Here is a 15,380-nt window from a genome sequence, read left to right on the forward strand (position 1 = left end):
CTAGTTGTGTGTTTCTTTGTGTTCATATTGGTGTTCAATTTTGGTTTGTTTTTGTGTTCTTGTTCTTATTTGTGTCTGATTGGTGGTTGTATTTCAGATAGTGTTGGAGTTTGAACTTTCTATTTCTGTATCTGTGTGTTTCTTGTATGTGTTTGCATATGCTATGGTACTTGTTTCAAGATAGGTATATTCGTATGGTGTAGAGATTTTTACATTAGATGTGGTATGGATAGTATTTTGTGTCAAATTAGGAGTTGGAATTAAATGATGTGGAATTTGATATTACCTATTTAACAACCATTTTTAACTCCACCTATTCGATGTTTGGTACTCGTACTTGCTGGTACCAAGCCCGCAAAAAGGAAGGAAGATGATTCTTGTTCTTAGTTGTTGAGGGAAACTTCCCACAAGAGAAGATGATAAATTTTGGAACTTGAAGATGCTGGGGTTGGTGTTCGTTACCTGATTGGAGGAGATCCAATTTCCAAGTGGCGTTTGCCTAATGGAGATTGATGTTGTTCTGGGTTACCTATTAGTTTTGCTGGTACAAAATCAAGTTCCAACGATAATTTTTCTTTCTTCTGGCTTTCCTTTTATGCTCGAAAGACTTGTCTATATGGTTATTTTGCAGATTAATGCTGCCACAAATACGAAAATTCTTATGGGCCTGCTTTCAACGATAAGAGAAATTGTGTAGATATGGCATCAGTCCCGAAAAGATGAAAATTCTAAAAATATTGATAGTCTTATACCAACGACTTTTGTTAAGCTCTTCTTTAAGGAATATGAGAAGAAAGAGGAATATACAGGTTCCCGGAAAGTCTTGTGATTGAGTGGACTGAACATCCTGATATGTCATTAGCAATGGGAACGGGATAAGCTCAGAGGTATTCGTGTTAAAAGAATTGAGCGAACTTTAGACATTTGTATGTAACGACCTTTAAGCTGGGTAACTGTTCCATATGTTTGTTCTGAAATGAGTACAGTTTCTTATCAAAATCGCCAAAAGAGACATTGTCCTTTCTAACAGAAGATATCATTTTCAATATCTTTGAGTACTCTTTTCTACCTAATTATGTGTTCCTTAATTGGGTTCTTAGTATGATACACTAGAGGAAACACCCTTTAAAGTGCTAGCGAAGTACTTCTATGTAATGGCACAATCAGAAGATGAGCAACTTGTAGTGATATCTTAATATATTCTCAGTGCTTGGTCTTGTGAAATGGTTGTGGTAATTTCATGTAGGGGCTTGCAGCTGACATAAACATCGGTTATGAGACAATGTTAACACTCATGTTAGGAGATAAGCAAATAGTTTCATAACCTGTTTTCTTGTTATCCACGGGTTCTTCAATCTTCAGAGGCTTCTCTTATTTAGACTTCTTTTAGTTCATGCTTTAAATGGTAAACCTATCATGAATATCAAGGAATAGGTACCTATGGTCAAGGAATATGATGCTGAATTGTTAGATTTGAACAGGACTACCATAAGGTCTGTGTGTATGTGGAGGTATGATCCATTCCTATTCTTCTCCGTATAGTTTTCACCTTCTATGAGGGATTTCCTTTTCTTTTGCTACTATAAGATTTCTTGTTTCGTTCCAGGGCTCGATTCCATTAAGACCATCCTGATGTATTAGATAGAAGTTTAACATTATGTAGGTAGGAGATTCAGTGCAGATTTCTAGCTGATGTTCAGATTGCTAAAGTTGTTTCATTGGTCCATTGTGACACTTGTAAGATTTCTCAACCTCACAACGAGAGACATCTTTTTCCAGCCTTCTGGTCTATTGCTGAAAAGGTTGTTTCGTGTTGTCCCATCTCGTCTCCTTTCAGAGCTTCTTATTTTAATAGTGGTTGAAGAGAAATATAGCTCTTTCGGTTTTGTTCAACGAAGCCTTTAGCTGAGGCCTCCATATGTCGTGTATTCCAACTTGTGTAAAGAAGCAGAACTAGAACTAATATATTATAATATCATTACCAGCAAGCAACTGAGAAATTCTTAAGCACCGATGTTTTGACTATAGCCTTACTTGATTGGACAAATTACTTCAGCATTTACTGCAAATGGGATCACAATCTATTCTTCTGTGGTAAGCGATGATCACCATCACTAACTTTATGTCCAGGTTCATTATGTGAGTGTCGGTAACTCAATTTTTTTTGTTACATTTTCACTTTTCTAGTCTACAGATCGAAGTGAGCCTCGACAGTCGGGTATTTGTTATAATGTGTTGTTATCATGTCCAGTGTTAATCATCTTCTTGTTTGGTTATGTAATAACACGTGATTCTCCAATCTCATAACGTATTTCTCCTCTCTCGTCTTTGGTGTTTTGGGCTTGAATGCAGGCTATCGCTGGCCATGCTCTTAATTTTCTTCAGTTGCGGAATAAATTCTGGTTGATCCTCGAACTTTTTTATCTTTCCACTTAATTTCGCCAATTTATTTCTCTTTAGTCGTTGATAAATTCTGGTTGATCTTCGACCTTGCAAATCTTTCCACCTAATTTGCGATTCCTTTCTCTTTTGTTAACTATGCAGCTAAGTTTTTCTAATATTGTTCTTGTTTGAATAGTTTTCAGTTTTTTTCACTACAGATATTCTGAGGGGCATTATTATTTACAACAGGATTAGAATTTGAGAGTGTGAACATAAAGGCATTTTATAGACGCCCATAAGCATATATCCATCGGGCAGATCTTGATCTAGCTGAACTGGACGTAGAGAAACTCGTGAGATTGATCCTAGTAACACAGACAGCATGCTGGAAAAACAGGAGAAATGTTGTGCAAGGAAAAATGTCTGATGGGTTCTATGGTGGTTAGGGGAAGTAGAGCTGACGTACAAGGTACAACTTGAAGGATACCAAGTTTTATGAGAATATATTCTCAAACATGAGCAAATTGGACCCTCCTGATTCAAATGTAAGTGTCAAACAGAACTTTCTTTGTTTTTTTTTCAATCGTTTGTTTTTCTTCTTGTGTTTGTGTTAGCTTAAATGAGTTTATTTGTGTGGTTTTGGGTTTATTTTTGTGTTTGTGGTTGTGAATGTGGTTGTGTTTTGTTTTGTTTTTGTGTTTATATTTGTGAATGTGGTTGTGTTTTGTTTTGTTTTTGTGTTTATATTTGTTGGGCGTGTTCGTATAAGTGTTTGTTTTTGTGTTTATATTTGTTGGTCGTGTTCGTATAAGTGTTTGTTTTGTGTGTTTGTATTTGTGATCATGTTCATGTTTGTATCTGGTTGGTGGTTGTGTTAGAGTTAGACTTGGAGTTTGGTGCTTGGATTTGTGTTGGTATAACTGTTTGTTTTTGGGTTTGTATTTGTGTTTATATTAATGCTTGTCTGGCATTTGTTTGTATGTTCGTGGTCGTGGTCGTGGTCGTGGATGGGGTTGTGTTTGGTGTGTGGTGCTTGCGTATTGTTTTCATGTTTATATTTGTTGTTTGTCTTTGTATAAGTCGCACCTGTAATTGTGTTTCTGATGTTCTTCATGTTCCATTGGTGGTTGTGTTTGAGTTATAGTTGGATTGTGGTGCTTGCGTTTGTCTAGCTGTGTGTTTGTTTGTGTTCGTATTGGTATTCAATTTTGGTCTGTTTTTGCATTCTTGTTCCTATTTTTGTCTGATTGGTGGTTGTGTTTGCGGTACTGTTGGACTTTTGACTTTCAATTTGTGTATCTGTGTGTTTGTTATATGTGTTTTCATATGCTATTGTACTTGTTTCAAGATGGAATGTATATTCGCACCGTACATAGATTTTTACATCAGATGTGGTGTATGGATCGTATTTTGTGTCAAATTATGAGTTGGAATTAAATTTCGTGGAATTTGTTACCTCTTTATTTAACTCGACCTAATTGAAGAGATCTAATTTCCAAGTGGTGTAGTTTGCCTAATGGAGACTGATGTTGTGCTAGGTTACCTATTAGGTTTGCTGGTACAGAATCAAGTTCCAACGATAATTTTTGTTTCTTCTGGCTTTCCATTTATGTTCGAAAGACTTGTTTATATGGTTGTGTTTGCAGATTAATGCTGCCACAAATACGAAAACTCCTATGGGCTTGCTTTCAATGATAAGAGAAAATGTGGAGTTTGGTTTTCCTTATTTCCCTTCTAGTCTCCTATGGGTTTAAAATATTAAAAGTTTCTTCTTAAACTCTAAGCAGCTCTCCTACTTAGATTGCAGGTTCCTGGACAGTCTTGCGGTTGAGTGGATGGAACATCCTGATATGTTATTAGCTATGGGAATGGGACCAGATCAGAAGGTATTCGCGTTAAAAGAATCGAGCGACCTTCGGTAGTATTTCAGTTTCTAATAAACCATCTAATGTGCTCATCAGATCTAAAGGAATTGATATTGCTTGTGATGGAGCAGGCACGCAAATTTAACTGAAATGCTATTGGAACTGCTAAACATGTTAGACTACTTTATAGCAAGACACTAGTACGAGATTTTAAACCTACAACTATAACGACCCTAGCCCTATTAGTTATAGGTAGTGTCCTCCCTGAAATGCTTTGTTCTTGAGGATTGCTTCATGACCCCATCCAAACAGCCTCACACTTGCTAAGCTTGAGCTCGAACCTCTAGCTCAGTCTCCGAATGCTCCCCAAAGCTTGTGGGATACTAGAACAATATCCCGCAGCATGAACTTTTTTCACTTCCTAGTTCTTTCAGTTTTCCGTTACGCGTGATACTGCCATTGTATAATTAGCAACACAAAAACAACTCATGTCACCGAATATCACACAAACACCTCTTTATTGTGTCGTCACTGGGTTAGTCTCTACTGTTGTAGCTGTTCCATATCATGTCCAATGTTGATCATCTCCTTGTTAGGTAATGTAGTAACACGTGATTTTCTGATCTCATAAAGTATTTCATTTTCTGCAGTAGCTGACTAAATTTTGGTTGATCTTCGACTTTTCAAATCTTTCAACTTAATTTGCTAATTTCTTTCTTTCTTGTTTGATTACTTTTTTGTTTTTTCATTACAGATACCCTGAGGGGCATTATTATTTATAAAAGGATTGGAATTTGAGAATGTGAACGTAAAGGTATCGTATGGACGACCGTAAGCATATATCCATCAGGCTGATCTTGACCTTAGCTGAATTGGACGTGAACAAACTCATCAGATTGATCCTAGTAACAGACTAACAGGAAAAATGCCTTATGGGTTGTATAGTGGTGTGGGGAAGTAAAGCTGAAGTACAAGGTACAATTAGAAGGATACCAAGTTTTATGAGAATATATCTCAAAGATTTGCAGAGTTAGACCCTCCTTATTCAAATGCAAGTATGTTTATCGACACATTTTAGGTTTGTTTGATTGAGCACACTGTGCATAGTCCTGAGGCACCTTTTTGAATATTTAAGGCACTATCTAGTAGTAATTTCGCAAATGTTAAATATTGTGTTTGGGACATTACCATGTGACTTGTGTAGGTTTTTTTTTAGACATCATAACATCTATTGATTAGAAACAGTGTTAATCCTTCTATTTACATAAACCAAAGTTATCTTATCAAACGAGGAGATTAAGGCTTTGTAAGCCATTCAAAAAGTTGTTGATGTTAACTGAATCTCCCTCCAAAATAAGATGCTTAATTCCATGCCTCACTGCCCACAAAACTCCATGCAGTGCTGCTTTCCCTTCTCCTTCATCTACATATCTTGAGTTTGTGAGGAAGGACTCTTTGATAACCTGGTTTCCTGTGTAATCAGGTACAACAATAGCCAAATCTGAAATTAGGGAGTTTTTTGCAAAAGAGACATCATAATTAATCTTAGCAACTTCTGGTGGAGGGGCAATCCATTGTTGTGTTCTTGATAATTGGCTAAGGGGGTATACACTCTTAGAGTAGTGATCTGTGTGTGAATCAAGGATGCCAAGTGTATTTGCTTTCCTTTGAAAATCAGCTCGACCTACATTTCCACATGTGCCAAAGAGCTTCAAGAAGAGTTAGAGAGCTAAAGTGATTCTCTCCAATGTCCAGTTGCATAAAGTGTTTAAACCATTCAAGAAGGTTGTGTAAGGGAGATCTGTGAGACATATACCATTGAATTCACCTAGAATTGCCTTTACCACCGAACAATTTTGGATGAAATGCATTATTGTTTCATCATCTTTCAAGCATAGAGGACAAACAGTGGAAGTGATACTCACGTACTTAGAAAGGAAGTGATTGAGAGGGATAACTTCAGGAGCTAACTTCCATAGGAATAGAAGGATTCTTAGATGAATTCTAAGGTTCCACGGTAGTTTCCAACCATGGAAAGGAGTTGATGTAGTCTGTACGTGTACCAAGTGTTTATAGTAGGAAGAGACAGAATAGTCACGTGAGTTAGATAGTATCCACTTCTGTTTGATCTTGAAAAGTGTTAAGAGGTATAGATTGGATTCTCTGTTGAATGTCATGGGTAATTAGAAGAGACAGAGCATTCGGATTCTAGGTGTGTTCTGGAGTGATGACCATATTGTAACCATGATTGTGATCAATGGGTCCCAATTGTTGCATACCTGGGATCCAGACATCTGTCCATATTTTCACTCTTGTACCATCCCCTATATCCCATATGATATAACTATCAACCTGTTGTCATTATGATCCAATAATTTTCAACATCAACTGAATTTAAGCTTGATCTTGAAGTTTAAGTATATTGAACATGAAAAGCAAAGTGTCAAATAACTTGCAAAAGAGAATGGTACTTCGAATTTTTAGGCATGGTTACTATATGGAATGAAGAGGGCAAGGAGAAAAAGGGCGTCACTAAGAGAGAGCAGGAGACACTATTTGACGAAACATAAGAGGCATTGTAAATGTCAACAAAGAGTGCTTCAACCAGGAATTGATGTTTCCATGGGTGCTAGACGGCTAAAAGTGTATGTAAGTGTCAGTCCGAATAGTGAGACCGAATAAGAAAATGCAGAAAATTTTACCATAAGCATGTACAGAAACAAATTTCACAAGCAAATTACTAATCAAAACATAACAAGGGACTTACTTAGAAAAGAACTTAAAAGTTCTCATACGAAAACTCGAACGACCAAGGATGAGTTTTGACATTCTATGTCCCTATCTCTTTTAATTGCATCCTTGTTGATTGTTTCCTATAAGAAAAGAAAGAACTTAGAAAACACTACTATTGTTTTTGCCTAGAATCATAAGTGAGAGGAACAAATTCAAACCTAGAATCCTCAGGCTACTATACAGAACAAAACAAACCTGGTTTATGACTTTCCAACTCTCAACTTCTTCCTAAAACTTTGAATCAAGAACTTGTATCAACGGCAATTACATTTTTGAATTGATCCAATCTCCCATTCGTTTTACTTTTACCATTTGAGGTCTAAACTATGATATCAATGTTAGAGACGGATTCAAAGGGAGTCGCGGATCAAAACTAAACAAATAAACTAAAAAGGGTGAAAAGAATGAATAGTAGAATTACACTTTCCTGAACTATCATTATTTTTTCTTTTCTAAAGAGAAGACTGAGAAGTTCCATTACAATAAACCTAGTTTCTAAGTTGTCGAAAAAGAAATAATGTCACTAAGGTACATATAGAATCAAGAAGCAAGAACTAGGAAGGTGACCTCATTAAACAAAACCAAATGAATCAAAAGAATTTGTACCTTGAATCACCGACGATGACCTCATTTGAGATTGATTCAATCCCTTAGTGCTCTCTGTTGTAGCATTTGCATATAAATGTTGATGGATATCAATTTGCAATGACGAAAACAAAATTATGTATAATATAATTGTGTCAAGTGTACAAACATACCTGGGTCACGAGGATCGAGCTTTACATCTTCTACCCAAAATCACTGTTTCTTGATAGATTGTTCATCAACCTGAACATATGTAAACTCCCAACGTAGATTATATATTAAGTTCGCCCATTTATTTTCAGCACTAGGTCAATATAAATTCGTTTTTTTTTATGCATTATGAGAGGGTTAAAGGGCCAACCCTCAAAATTAATCAATGTCGAGCGCAAAGTAAAACAAAGAATAAAACTCAATACAAAGCCATAAATGAATCAATATTGGGACGCCCTCAAATAGATAACTCCTGATCTGTCTTCCCACATAATTGCTTGTAAAAATTAATCCTAATGCTTTATATCTCATCTCTAGGATGTCCTCTGGCAGTTTCTTTTTAGACATATAATCAACCGCTTTATTAGCTTCCCTAATCCATGGGAAAACAAAACTGCCTCCATAATCTTCAACTTACTGTGCAATCCTAGGTGTTCATCAAGGGGGCTAACAAGCGGTGTTTGACAAAATGGCACATAGTGTGTGCATTAAACTTGTGGAGTAAACTTTCATGAAACTTCCAAATATAAATGCTTTAACAGGATCAGAATGGAGAAGGAATAGAGTACAATGAGAAGGGAGTAAAAATTGATAAAAAAAACCAACTCAAATAAGTTTTAGATGGCAAAAATTTAGTCAATAGCTTAAATATTGAATCAATAGCTTTTAGACAAAGTGTTTCATACCAGTGAAGAGACTCAACTTCATTTTAAGATGTTATCAACGATTAGAGTCAACTCTAGTCAAGCAACTCTCGGCTACACCACACTTACACCCGGTGGAACTAGTCAATTAACTAATTGGCCATAATATCTTGATGTATCTTTTACTTAATCTTATGTAAATCTTATGTAACCAAACCTATATATACCTTTGTAACAACATTGATTTGATAATAGAGAATTGAGTTTGAATCTCAACTTTCCCTCTCTTCTCATACTCGGTTTTCTCTCTCTCTTTCTATCTCACAGAGACTCAACCGAGTCTCTCTCTCTCATCTCTTCTTGTTACTTCTTATGGTATTAGAGCAAATCACGATTTTTTTTAAGCTATGAGTTCATCCGACATCTCGGGCACCACTGTCACCCCTCACCAAACCGCCACCACCATGTTTGATGTTCATCATTCCGACTCCCCAACAACCATTTTGATCACTCCTTTGCTTTCCGGCGACAATTATCCTTCATGGTCTCGTGCCATGAAGATGGCTCTTCGCGCCAAAAGCAAGTTCGTCTTTGTTGATGGAACTATTCCTCGTCCATCTTCTCCCACCGAATTGGAATCATGGGAACGATGCAATGACTTAGTCACTAGTTGGCTTCTGAACTCCGTTGAACCGGACATTCGTCAATCAATCTTGTATGATGAAAGCGCTGCAGAAATATGGAGAAATCTTCATGAACGTTTCCATCACACAAACGCTCCCAAAATCTTCCAACTCAAGCGTGCCATTTCTTGTTTAAAACAAGAAGGTTCTGACGTATCGGCTTACTTCACGCGTTTGAAATCCATTCAAGACGAACTTAACTCGCTTATTGCTATCGAACCATGTATGTGTGGACATGGTAAGTCAATTTTCGAACGCTACAATCAAGATCGTTCAATGGAGTTCCTCCAAGGTTTACATGATCGTTTCTCTGCGATTAGAAGTCAGATTCTTATTATGGATCCATTCCCTTCCCTTCTTCGTATTCACAGCTTGGTTAAGCAAGAGGAAGTGCAACAAAACTTAAGTAACGATTCCTCCATGAATCCCGAGGCTGCTGTCCTTGCTGTTAACAATGCAAACCGTGGTTCTTTTCACCATTCGGATCGTCCCGAACGATTCGAGAAACAACGAACTAAGAGGCAACGTCCATTCTGTGATCACTGTCGTGTCCATGGTCATTTCATCTCCACTTGTTACAAGCTTCATGGCTTTCCTGATCGTCACCGAAATCAAGCCACTGCTGCCTCGGTTCAGCCTGTCGGTAACCCTAATGCGGCGCCTTTAGCGACTTCTTTTACACCCGAACAGTACAACCATATTTGCAATCTTCTGGCCCAGCCGAAACAGTCTGCAGGCACCCCTCCTACACCATCTCCTTCGACTCCAACAGCAACAGTCAAGCTCGGCCAGGATGCTAGTGTGAACCTCACGGGTATGTCTACTACCTCTTCGCCTTGGGTCATTGACTCGGGCGCTTCTAAACACATTTGTTCCGATTTGTCTTTGTTTTCTACTTATAACCGAGCTCCTCCGGATTATTTTGTTCGACTTCCGGATGATACACGGATACAAGTCCTTAATATTGGTAGTATTTACTTCACTAATAATTTTTATCTTCACAATGTTCTCCACATTCCTTCATTTAAATTTCATTTAATTTCCGTATCGGAAATTTCCCGTTCACTCGCTTGTGACGTTATATTCAATTCTTTTTCATGTACCTTTCAGGACCCAGTGACGGGCAAGAGGATTGGACATGGTGATCCCAAGGATGGTCTCTATTTTCTTCACACGGAACCCAAAATTTTATTTTCTGCTTTTCGTACTTGTAATTCCGTCTCGGATTTATGGCATTGTCGTTTAGGTCACCCTAGCTTATCTCGTTTAAAATTCTTGTCTAGCAAATTTCCTTATGTTTCTTTAAATTTGAATAATAAAATTCCGTGTGATATTTGTCCGTTATCTAAACAGACTCGTTTGCCATTTCCTATTAGTACTAGTACTTCTTCAAAACCTTTTGAATTAGTTCATGCAGACTTATGGGGACCGTTCTCTGTTCCCTCCTTTTCCGGCAATCGTTATTTTCTTACGCTTGTCGATGATTTCTCGCGATGTACGTGGGTTTTTCTTTTGTCTCACAAATCAAATACTAAGAAATATCTTTCTAATTTTCTCAATTATGTCCGTACACAATTTAGTACTGACATTTCTTCTCTTCATTCGGGAAATGGTAGCGTAATATTTCCGAAAATTCAAACACTTCGTTCCGATAATGGAACCGAATTTTTAAATAATGATGTTCAAAATTGGCTACATACTAATGGTATTTTACATCAAAGATCATGTCCCTACACACCCCAACAAAACGGGGTGGTAGAACGTAAACACAGACACATATTAGAGGTGGCTAGATCTCTTAGATTACAAGCACATCTACCCCTCGAATTTTGGGCTGAATGTGTACTAACTGCAGTATACATAATTAATAAATTACCTTCACCTTTACTTCATGGGTTATCACCACATGAAAAATTACTCGGTTCCCCCCCATCTCTAACTCATCTAAGAGTGTTTGGTTGTCTCTGCTATGCTCGTCATCCGTCCCCGAAAACAAAAATGGATCCACGTTCCATTCCCGGCATATTTATTGGATACCCACACGGCCAGAAAGGCTATAAGATTTTTTGTTTTTCCTCCAAGAAAATCATCGTCTCTCGCGACGTTATCTTTCGAGAAGATCGTTTTCCCATGAGTACCCTTCTTCCGCCTTCTCCAACTTCCTCTCGTTCCTTCATCAATATTCATGATGACGGCTCTTTTCATTCTCCTCACGGCTCGACGTCAACTCCAACTTTGGTTCCACACTTACACAATCCGGTCCCATCTTCTCCCATTGTTCCTGGTTCCTCTACAGGCACACCGGTCACTGTTCCTGTTTCCTCTACAGGCACACCGGTCACCGTTCCTGTTTCCTCTACAGGCACACCGGTAATTGATCCATCGACATCACTTACCAAACCCCCTGATTCTTCCGGCACCACGACCACCACTTCTTCTACAGGCACCTCAGCTCCCCTGGTACCTGCCGACCACTCAACTCCTCCTTCCGCCTCTACAGGCACCTCTCCTGCCTCCAACAGTGAGATAACCATCCCATTACATCACTCTCGTCCAGCCCGGTTACGTCGTGTTCCAACACGCCTTCATGACTATCACTGTAATGCTTTACCAACGCCGGATTCTTCCTCTTCTATCACTTATCCGTTAATTAATCACATTTCTTATGACAACTTTTCACATGATCACAAAATATTTCTCACTTCCGTTCTCTCTCAAACGGAACCTCGCTCATTTTCCCAAGCAATGACCTCTTCTCATTGGCGAGACGCAATGTCTAAGGAAATAGCTGCCTTGGAATCTAATCATACTTGGTCTCTTGTTGATCTTCCTCCTGGAAAGAAACCCATTGGATGTAAATGGGTCTATAAAATCAAACATCGCTCCGATGGTTCCATCGAAAGATATAAGGCACGTCTTGTGGCCAAAGGTTACACCCAGATTGAGGGATTAGATTACACGGACACCTTCGCGCCAGTTGCGAAATTGGTTACAGTCCGTGTATTATTGTCCATTGCTGCCATCAAGGGTTGGTCCCTCCACCAACTTGACGTCAATAATGCCTTTCTCCAAGGTGATCTCGACGAAGAGGTTTTCATGAAACCACCACCCGGTTTTTCTAGTAAGGGGGAGCAACGTGTTTGTAAACTTAACAAGTCCCTTTATGGTTTAAAACAGGCATCGCGCCAATGGTTTGCCAAATTTTCCTCTGCTTTGCTATCTCATGGCTTTTCTCAATCTTTTGCAGATTATTCTCTATTCACCTATTCCAAGGGTTCCACTGTAGTTTATGTTCTAGTTTATGTTGATGATATAATCATCACAGGTAACGATACTACAGCTATTTCAAAGTTGAAATCTTTCCTCGATACCACCTTCTCTCTCAAAGATCTCGGCCGACTACAGTACTTCCTTGGTATCGAGGTTTCCCGTTCTACTCATGGCATATTTTTATGTCAACGTCGTTATTCACTTGATATTCTCGAAGATTCTGGTCTCACTGCTTCCCGTCCTTCCGCTTTTCCTATGGACCAGAAACTTCGGCTCAATTCTACTGATGGTGATTTACTTCCTGATCCCACTATATATAGACGTCTCATTGGTCGTCTGATTTATCTCACAGTCACCCGACCCGACATTACTTATGCAGTCAACACTCTCAGTCAATTTATGCAATCTCCACGTAATACACATCTCGACGCCGCTCACAAGGTATTACGTTATCTCAAAGGTTCTTTTGGTAAAGGAATTTTTTTATCTTCTACGAGTTCTCTACATGTTTCGGGTTTCAGTGATTCCGACTGGGCTGGTTGCCCCACTACCCGACGCTCCACAACTGGTTACATCACTTTTCTTGGCGATAGTCCCCTCTCTTGGAAATCCAAGAAACAATCTACGGTCGCTAGATCCTCTGCGGAGGCCGAATATCGTGCCTTGGCATCTCTCACTTGCGAATTACAATGGATCAAGTTTCTCCTTCAAGACCTCGGTATTTCTCATTCTGCTCCAATGATCGTCTATTGCGACAACAAGGCTGCTCTACATATTGCAGACAACCCGGTCTTTCACGAAAGAACAAAACACATCGAAATTGATTGTCATCTGGTTCGTGAGAAGATCAAAAACAAACTAATTACGACAAGATATACACCAACAACGGAGCAACTGGCGGATGTCTTTACAAAACCGTTGGGATCTGACATTTTTCAACGATTAATTGGCAAGTTGGGCTTATCTTCGATCTCCGCTCCAACTTGAGGGGGAGTATCAACGATTAGAGTCAACTCTAGTCAAGCAACTCTCGGCTACACCACACTTACACCCGGTGGAACTAGTCAATTAACTAATTGGCCATAATATCTTGATGTATCTTTTACTTAATCTTATGTAAATCTTATGTAACCAAACCTATATATACCTTTGTAACAACATTGATTTGATAATAGAGAATTGAGTTTGAATCTCAACTTTCCCTCTCTTCTCATACTCGGTTTTCTCTCTCTCTTTCTATCTCACAGAGACTCAACCGAGTCTCTCTCTCTCATCTCTTCTTGTTACTTCTTAGATGTAGAGGAGTGGGTTTTTACATGTCTTCTTGATTGCTATAATTGTAAATATCAACAATATGCTAAGACCAAATAAGAAACCAATCAACAACAACAATAACTTCTCTATCAGTATTTGAGAGACCCATGTTACTGGATGTTGACCAAATGACCGTTTAGTGCTTCAACATGCAATACTGTGATTTATTTTTCTAAATGAAGTGCCAATAGAGATGCAACGTCATATCTGAAACTATTAGTTATCATGAGTTGTCAATGTCACTCCAAAACTGCTTTCAATACAGTAGCTTACTAGCTCTTTTTTTTGAAACTATTAGTTATCATGAGTTGTCATTTTTAGCATGTTTTTTACTTTTGATATCCTAGTATAAATTCCAGTCGTATTGATTGCATTTTAAATTGAGTTAGCAGCTTGGTTATCGTTTAAAATAATCATATTACATAGAGAATCCATTTGGCTGCTTACCTCTTGCTTCATTAGTTAAAAGAGGGAACTCACTTTCGACCAAAACAACCCGACCACATGAGAGCAGAAACCAATATTTCAACACAATTGATTGCCGCTATGACCTGAATATCACAAAAGCCCTCAGTAAAGTATTTCTACTGTAATGTGAAAGGTAGAGACTAAATTCTACTATCAACCATTGGAACAAACAGAAACAAGGGCCGATCAAAAGCTAATGTTCTTCCAACATATTTTTTATCCAGTATGCATTAATTCTTTTATCCAGGATTATCTTAGTTGTAGACACGTCGATCAATTTAACGATGCAATTAGAAAAAACAAACCAACATAAGAATCCCACGTCTAAGGTGTTCTATTAGCAACTCTTACATTTGAATTAAGATGGTCTAATTTGCTTATATTCGAGAACATATTCCCATAAAACTTGGTATCCTTCTGTACTCGTTCACTTTCACATTCAATATCCAAATCACCATACAGCCAATCAGACCTTTCCTCTTCAACGGCTTGTTTTCTCAATATGCTTTCTATTATCATGAAGGAAAAGCTTAGTTAAGCTAAATAAAGATTAACCTGTCATCAATAATAATGCTCTCCTGAATACTTGTCCCACGGAACGAAAAATATTATTCGAAGAATTGGTTAAAGTTCAATTACCTTTGTTGGTACATTATTACGGTTAATTGACCAATTTGACCTCCAAAACTTTGCCTGTTTCTTTTTTTTTTTTTTTTTAAAGAATTGTACCCGGTGAACCTAGCCGCAAATTAAAACAAAAAGAAATTAGCAAGTTAAACGGAAAGATAAATAATATCAAAGATGAACAAAAATTTATTCAACTAGTGAAGAAACTCAGCTTTTCAGAAGCCAGTATCTGAAAGTATCTATTAGTTAAACAAAAAAAACTCTAAAAAGGAGATGAAATGAATAAAAAAGTAAAAACGTCTCCACCTGCAACATGTTCATATACCACTTTCAGAAGCCAGAATTAGAAGTGCTTGAAAGCGTCAAAGCTCTTTGGTAGAACATCATGCCTCTAACTGCAAATCTGATATACCGCATAAGACTGACAACTAGTTAATATTGGCTTCAATAAAAAAAAAAAGAACTAGTTTATAAGCTACGAGTTGTGCATTGTGTCTCTTCCATCACATTCAAAATTGGTCTAGAGAATTTGCGAAGAA

General features: G+C 37.9%; 1 protein-coding gene and 1 long non-coding RNA gene across 2 annotated transcripts in view; one reads left to right on the forward strand and one right to left on the reverse strand.

Moving 5' to 3' along the window:
• Positions 1 to 5,297, forward strand: part of LOC147556886 (uncharacterized) — a 56,891-nt gene extending 51,594 nt beyond the window's left edge. The window contains exons 43-45 of the mRNA XM_086657861.1: positions 2,353 to 2,927; positions 4,029 to 4,268; positions 5,002 to 5,297. The gene's annotated coding sequence lies outside the window, so the exon portion shown is untranslated. The remainder of the gene's footprint in view (positions 1 to 2,352; positions 2,928 to 4,028; positions 4,269 to 5,001) is intronic.
• A 2,272-nt stretch (positions 5,298 to 7,569) lies between these two features.
• LOC147556887 (uncharacterized) lies at positions 7,570 to 14,908 on the reverse strand. Its single transcript, XR_015235058.1, has 3 exons — positions 14,854 to 14,908; positions 7,799 to 7,868; positions 7,570 to 7,700 (listed from the first exon to the last, which is right to left on the reverse strand). It is a non-coding gene; the product is annotated as an uncharacterized LOC147556887 (long non-coding RNA).
• Positions 14,909 to 15,380: the final 472 nt, after the last annotated feature.

The sequence above is a fragment of the Eschscholzia californica genome, unplaced genomic scaffold, assembly GCF_041429995.1.
Source record: "Eschscholzia californica isolate CP2 unplaced genomic scaffold, dmEscCali1.0.p SCAF_2, whole genome shotgun sequence".
In the NCBI taxonomy this organism is placed as follows: domain Eukaryota; kingdom Viridiplantae; phylum Streptophyta; class Magnoliopsida; order Ranunculales; family Papaveraceae; genus Eschscholzia; species Eschscholzia californica.